Raw genomic sequence first — 6,943 nt, 5'->3', positions numbered from 1 at the left:
ACTATTCTATTCCCTGTGCTGTTTCACATTCAGTGCCTGTTTTCCACAGACCCTCTTTTTGACCGGGATCTTTTACTGCATCCCTTAATTAGCCAGAGGTGCCACGCTGCAAACCACGCTATAATTATCCCTTTTAAATAGGGATTATCCTTTTACAAAAACGCTTAAGTATTTAAGCAACTCACTGTTCGTAGTTCCGTTTGTGCTCGGTCCTGGGGGACTGCCCTCTTCATTCGCTCCATGCCAGGTGGGCCATCTTTGTGTTAACCCCCTCCTCAAGTCTCCAGACTCACTCGAACTCCGTGTGAGCGTATGTGATGCCTGCGTGTGCTGTCTGCATTTGTGGACACACCTCCACTTTCATTGGTCGGTTGTGGTTGTCGGCTCCATATACATCTAACCGGGTCTCCCTCGCTGGCTCCAAATGTAGAATTCACACAAAAGTAGATAAGGAGTACACCGGTGTCTTGCTTCCTTAAAAGTCTCTTTATTGAATCATTTTAAAACATTCTTGTTCATTTAAAAAAATATATACAGCTTGTATTCACTCACTTCGTCTCTGGGTTGGCTGTCACAAAAGCTGGCATGTTTCGGCTACTTCTGCCGTAATCATAGCTTAATTTGTGACCTACAAACCAATGTTTAAAAAGGGGAGATATTCACCCTATTGGTTAAAACATTCTGACTTTCTACCAATCATCAATATCTAACAAATTAAAGGGCTAGTTTTGAATCATTTACAAATAGCTGTGTGTTATTTATGTATCACATTTACTTGGAATTACAATAATCTGTTTCTCACTCCATACTTTACACAAAGTCAATCTTTTACCTCTCATAAGTTAGATGCCCTGTTCCTTTCTGTTACCATTTGTGTATTTATTTATAATCTCATATATTTGTTTATAACCTTATTGCTTTTAACGTTTTCTTCTTATTAATTCTAATTATAATTCTGGCTAAGGTAAACTTTTAAGCCAGCTTCAAATTTGTGATTCCACACACTTTTCCTGAATATACTATTGAGTGCTTCATGGTTTTCTTTACCATAATTAAGCCCCATGCCGGCAATAATTTACAGTGTATGCGTGATAATAATCGATTAGCAATACAGTATCCTACTGTTGTTTTTTTTATTAATTCCAATAATTTATCAAGTCATATGCACTGTTCAGGCCTGTCGTTTTTTTGTCTTTAATCTTAGATTCCAATATACTTCCTGCCTGGCTAGTATTTGATACCTGTCCCCTCCTCCGTTTCGGTGGGGGAATATGTTCTACTATAGTCCACCTCAGACTATTAGGACTTCTGTTGTGCTGGTAATTAAAATGGATGATCAAGGGTGTAGCCAATACACCTGATTTAATATTGCCTACATACTCACGAATTCGTGACCTGACCTCCAGTGAGATCATATCTACATATTGTAGGTTAAAAAGGGAGCAAGTTAACAAATAAATTACATAGGTATGGCTACAGTTGTAACATTTTTTATGTAGAAACATTTCCCTAGTTGCATCACTTCTAAAACCATTGCCTTGTTGTACATGTGCACAGGCTATACAGTTAGTGTTATGGCATTTAAACACCCCTTTTGTTGTCAACCAAGACCTGGTTTACGCATTCTAAGCAGGTGATTAAATACAGGCCTAACTGGGTTAGTTACTTGTAAATATTCAAAGGTGTTGTCATCAAACATACCTATGTCTCTTCCTTCATCTAACAGATGCCTTAGCTCTCTAAGACCCCACATTAAGATCTGATAAAGAGCTAAGACATCTGTTTGAAGAAGGAAATGCATAAACCAGGTCCAAATATACAGGGTTGCCCAATAATAAGTGGGGTAGGTTCATTAAATGAAAGACCCTCCCAATGGCTAGATGACATCCTTAAACCATTTGTTGATGGATTATTAAGCCATCTAAAGGATACAAAACATCTTTTAGGGTTACTAACAGGACAGAAATGGACCAGCGACATGATGTGGCTAACAACTGATGTGAAATCTTTGTACTCCTCCATACTTTATAAGGAAGGCTTTAGAGCAGTAGAGTATTTCCTTGCCAGATCAGGTCAATTTAATGAAGAACAATGTGAGTTTATACTTAGAGTGACCAAATTTCTGCTCATTCACAATTATTTTTGTTTTGAGGGTGAGTTCTTTCTCCAGAGATGTGGGACTGCGATGGGGGCTAAATTTGTCCTATCATACGCCAACCTCTATATGGGGTGGTGGGAGCATTCTCACATCTATGAAGAGAGTAACACGTTCAAGAACAGAATAACCTTTTAGAAGAGGTTCATTGATGATTTGATACTGATCTGGAGGGGAAATGAAAATGAGGTGACAAATTTTATTGAGGAGTTAAACAGCAATGTAATAGGTTTGAGCTTTACACATGAACTGGATAGATCAAGTATTAATTATTTGGACATTAAATGAAGTACTAGATGAAAACAGAGGCCACATAGAAACACAAGTTTACCAGAAAAAAACAGCTAAAAACACAATCCTCCATGCTAAAAGACCCTTATAGAGTGTTTAAGGCAATTACAAAGAAATTGTTCAGATAAAACAATTTTTAAAAGACAAGCAAATGAGTTCACAGAAAGCTTCTAAGCATTTATCTGTATTATCAGCAGATGATGATTTAGTGGAAACAGCTAGGAAGGGTTGTAGGTTTGCATTCAAAAGAGGTTTAACCATAGGGAACAGAGTAGCTCCCACTAATTTAAAGAGCATTGATCAAAGCACTCAAAGTTCTTGGTTGACAACAAAAGGGGTGTTTAAATGCCATAACACTAACTGTATAGCCTGTGCACATGTACAACAAGGCAATGCAATGGTTTTAGAAGTGAGGCAACTAGGGAAATGTTTCTACATAAAAAATGTTACAACTAGCCATACCTGTGTAATTTATTTGTTAACTTGCTCCCTTTGTAACCTACAATATGTAGGTATGACCTCAATGGAGGTCAGGTCACAAATTTGTGAGCATGTAGGCAATATTAAATCAGGTGTATTGACTACACCCTTGATCATACATTTTAATTACCAGCACAACAGAAGTCCTAATAGTCTGAGGTGGACTATAGTAGAACATATTCCCCCACCGAAACGGAGGAGGGGACAGGGATCAAGTAATAGCCAGGTAGGAAGTATATTGGAGTCTAAGATTAAAGACTAAAAAACTGACAGGCCTGAACAGTGAATATGACTTGATAAATTATTGGAATTAATAACAACAGTAACAAAACAACAGTAGGATACTGTATTGCTAATCGATTATTATCAAATTATTGCCGGCATGGGGCTTAATTATGGTAAAGAAAACCATGAAGCACTCAATAGTATTTTCAGGAAAAGTGTTTGGAATCACAAATTTGAAGCTGGCTTAAAAGTTTACCTTAGCCAGAATTATAATTAGAATTAATAAGTAGAAAACGTTAAAAGCAATGAGGTTATAAACAAATATATGAGATTATAAATAAATACACAAATGGCAACAGAAAGGAACAGGGCATCTAATTTATGAGAGGTTAAAGATTGACTTTGTGTAAAGTATAGGATTCAGAGCTAGCCCTTTAATTTGTTAGATATTGGTGATTGGTAGAAAGTCAGAATGTTTTAACCAATAGGGTGAATATCTCCCCTTTTAAAACATTAGTCTGTAGGTCACAAGTTAAGCTGTGATTACGGCAGAAGTAGCCGAAACATGCCAGCTTTTGTGACAGCCAACCGAGAGATGAAGTAAATACAAGCTGTATATATTTTTTTAAAAGAACAAGAATGTTTGAAAATGATTCAATATGGAGCTTGATGCCCCGTGGCTCGCCAGAAACAGCAGTTATGAAGCAGCAGTCACAAAGACCGCTGCTCCATAACCTGTCCACCTGCTCTGAGCAGGCGGACAGACATCGCCGGAAATTAACCTGATTGAGTACGATTGGGTTGATTGACACCCCCTCTGCTGGCGGCCGATTGGCCATGAGTCTGCAGGGGGCAGCGTTGCACCAGCAGCTCTTGTGAGCTGCTGGTGCAATGCTGAATACGGCGAGCGTATTGCTCGCCGTATTCAGCTAGGTCTGGCGGACCTGATCCGCAGTGTCGGATCAGGTCCGCCAGACCTTGATAAATATGCCCCTTTATAACTTTGTGCAATATTTTTTCTTTTTAAAATATTTTTTATTAAATGGTGTTATTATCAATGTAAGTGTACTTTTTGTAATGTATTTTTTATGTTTTCTGAGACTTTTTGTTTCGCACAGTTAACCAGAGCTCTGAGGTCACACTAACCCCACACGCCCGTTAACTTTAATAGAGCTAAAATGAATGAATGAAAAGCCTTACGCTCATAAACAGCCACGATAAACCCCTTTTGTATATAGATTTTCATAAACGCAATTGGTACGGTGCAATATAGATTTTTATAAACACTATTGGTATAGTGCAATACAGTCTTTCGGAAATGCGATTTGTACAGTGCAATACAGATTTTCATAAACCCTATTGGTACAGTGCAATACAGTTTTTCATAAACGCGATTGGTACAGTGCAATACAGTCTTTCATAAACACGATTGGTACAGTGCAAAAGAAGCGGCTGATTCACTTAAATGTTAGAAATAACACATTTTTCCAAAACGCATTGACCAGAAAAATCAGCTGCCATGTTTTTATGTGGTATATTAATATCCTGAATTGTTAAACTGGATTCTAAACCATTTTTACAGAATAATGTATATATATTACACCTCATATACACATGTACTATATACTTATAATGCCCCAGCCTAAATGTATGACTAATTCATTTACAAGTTTTACTTTTCTTTTGGAAGCGAAAAGTTTTATTTGACAAATGCAAATTTCCGTTGTCCTTTCACACTGTACAATGATCGATCGACCCAAACACTTATATTGTAAAAGGATATTCCTGCTGACTGGCCTTGTTTTAGTGATTTTCCTTTGTATTAGGTGTAACTGGTAGGTTTCTGGTAACTTCACAATGGGAATCAGTTTACTTTCAGCTCTGGTAAATTGCGCTCCAATGACACTAACGCTTGATTGGGAAGACTTTACTTTTTAACTTGTAATACAAGCGCACAGATGCTTACAATATACTCGTGGTAGCACTTTTATACAAACACAATTTCTGCTAGATATTGTGTGCAAAAAAAAAACGCACCACTTTTAACCTAGGCCATAGTAATTAGTAATGGATCAGTAATACAAAATGGCAGGCTTTTACAAATAAGGGCACATTATAACACAAATCATATTGCTGTTTAATATTATTGATTCTCTGTACACTCTTGCAATATGGGATCTAATCCAATTTATTAGGAAAGCTATTCAAAGTTTTTTAACATGACTTTCAAATTCTATGCTATGCTCTGAGAAGAGACAGGCTTATTTGTGGGTACAGCTGAGGGGAAGCAATCAGAGGCAGTAGGAAAGAGCTCCCAACATATGACAATCCCGCAATATCCGGGACAGTTTCGATTAACTGTCTATGCACTGTGATTTCATTTGGACAAAAATATAGGCATCCTCAAAAACAAATTTAAAAAGTGCTTTCAACGTCTGTTACAATACAGTTAGGTTAGATGGATGGATGGATAGATAGATGGTAGATAGATAGATGGGTAGATGGATAGATGTGTAGATAGATGGATAGATGATGGATAAATAGATGGGTAGATGGATAGATAGATGGATAAATAGATGGGTAGATTGATGGATAGATGGATGGCTAGATAGATAGATAGATAGATAGATAGATAGATAGATAGATGGATGGATGGATAGATACAATTTTTTGAAATGTCATGCTCTTTCTGAATAATTAATATTTAGTTTTGTCATTCATATCCCTTAAAATATGTTTTTTTCTTTCTCACAATTATTATACTTATTAAATACATTTTTTACTTGCTGATATGTAATTATTAATTGATGTACAGATGTAACCCATGCTATTTTCCATTCTGATTAAAGTTGATGTGCATATTTCATTTGCAGGTAGCACATTTCTTGAAAGCTTGAATTGTTTGTTAATTTATTTCAATGCAAAATAAATAGACTTAAGATTTATTGTGATTTCACAGCATGGTCTCCATATTTTGCGAAACACAGAGTAATGCCTTTTTTTCAATTGGTTTTGATATGTTTCAGGTGATTTAGAAATGATTCTACCTAATATAAACAGACCCATCATGTAGGATAAATGTTGAACCTGATTTGTCAGAAATGGAAAATATCTTTACAATGGCATATTTTGTTGGTTTTCCTTTTCTTTTTAGTTGCGTATTTCTTTTAAAGGGACTTTAAACTCAACATTAAAGGGAAAATAAAGTAAAAAATAAACTTTAAGGAACATAAAACCCCCCAAAATTATTTCATGATTCAGATATATAGCATATGAATAAAAAAAACTTTCCAAGTTACATCTATTATCAAATGTTCTTTATTCTCCTGGTATTATTTGTTGAAGCAGCAGCAATGCACTTCTAAGAACTAGCTGAACACATCAGGTGAGCCAATGATAACAGACATATAAGTGAAGCCACCAATCAGTTGATAGTTCCCAATAGTACATTACTGCTCGTGAGTTTATTTAGGTATGCTTTTCTACAAAGGATAGCAAGAGAACAAAGAAAATTAGATAATAGACGTAAATTGAAAACTCTTTTATAAGTACATGCTCTATTTGAATCATTATTATGTCCCTCTAAAGGGACAGTATTTAGTGGTCTATCACTAGTAGACAATTCAGCAGTATAATGCTCTGTTCATACATCATTAAAATTCCTGAGAGTGATTATATTGTTTTAGGCATATGTATCATATCTATGTCCAGAATCTGGAGGTTGAGGAGTTTCTAAATGTGTCTACAAATATGATCATAATAAGAACTAGTTATTTTAGTAGGTTTATAGAG

At 35.9% G+C, this 6,943-nt stretch overlaps 1 protein-coding gene across 1 annotated transcript in view; it reads right to left on the bottom strand.

Moving 5' to 3' along the window:
- Window positions 1-6,943, bottom strand: part of STON1 (stonin 1) — a 294,546-nt gene that overhangs the window by 61,231 nt on the left and 226,372 nt on the right. The window lies entirely within an intron of this gene.

This window comes from Bombina bombina, chromosome 4 (genome assembly GCF_027579735.1).
Source record: "Bombina bombina isolate aBomBom1 chromosome 4, aBomBom1.pri, whole genome shotgun sequence".
Lineage (NCBI taxonomy): Eukaryota > Metazoa > Chordata > Amphibia > Anura > Bombinatoridae > Bombina > Bombina bombina.
Note: the sequence above shows the minus strand (reverse complement) of the source record. Positions and strands in the feature narration are given on the sequence as shown.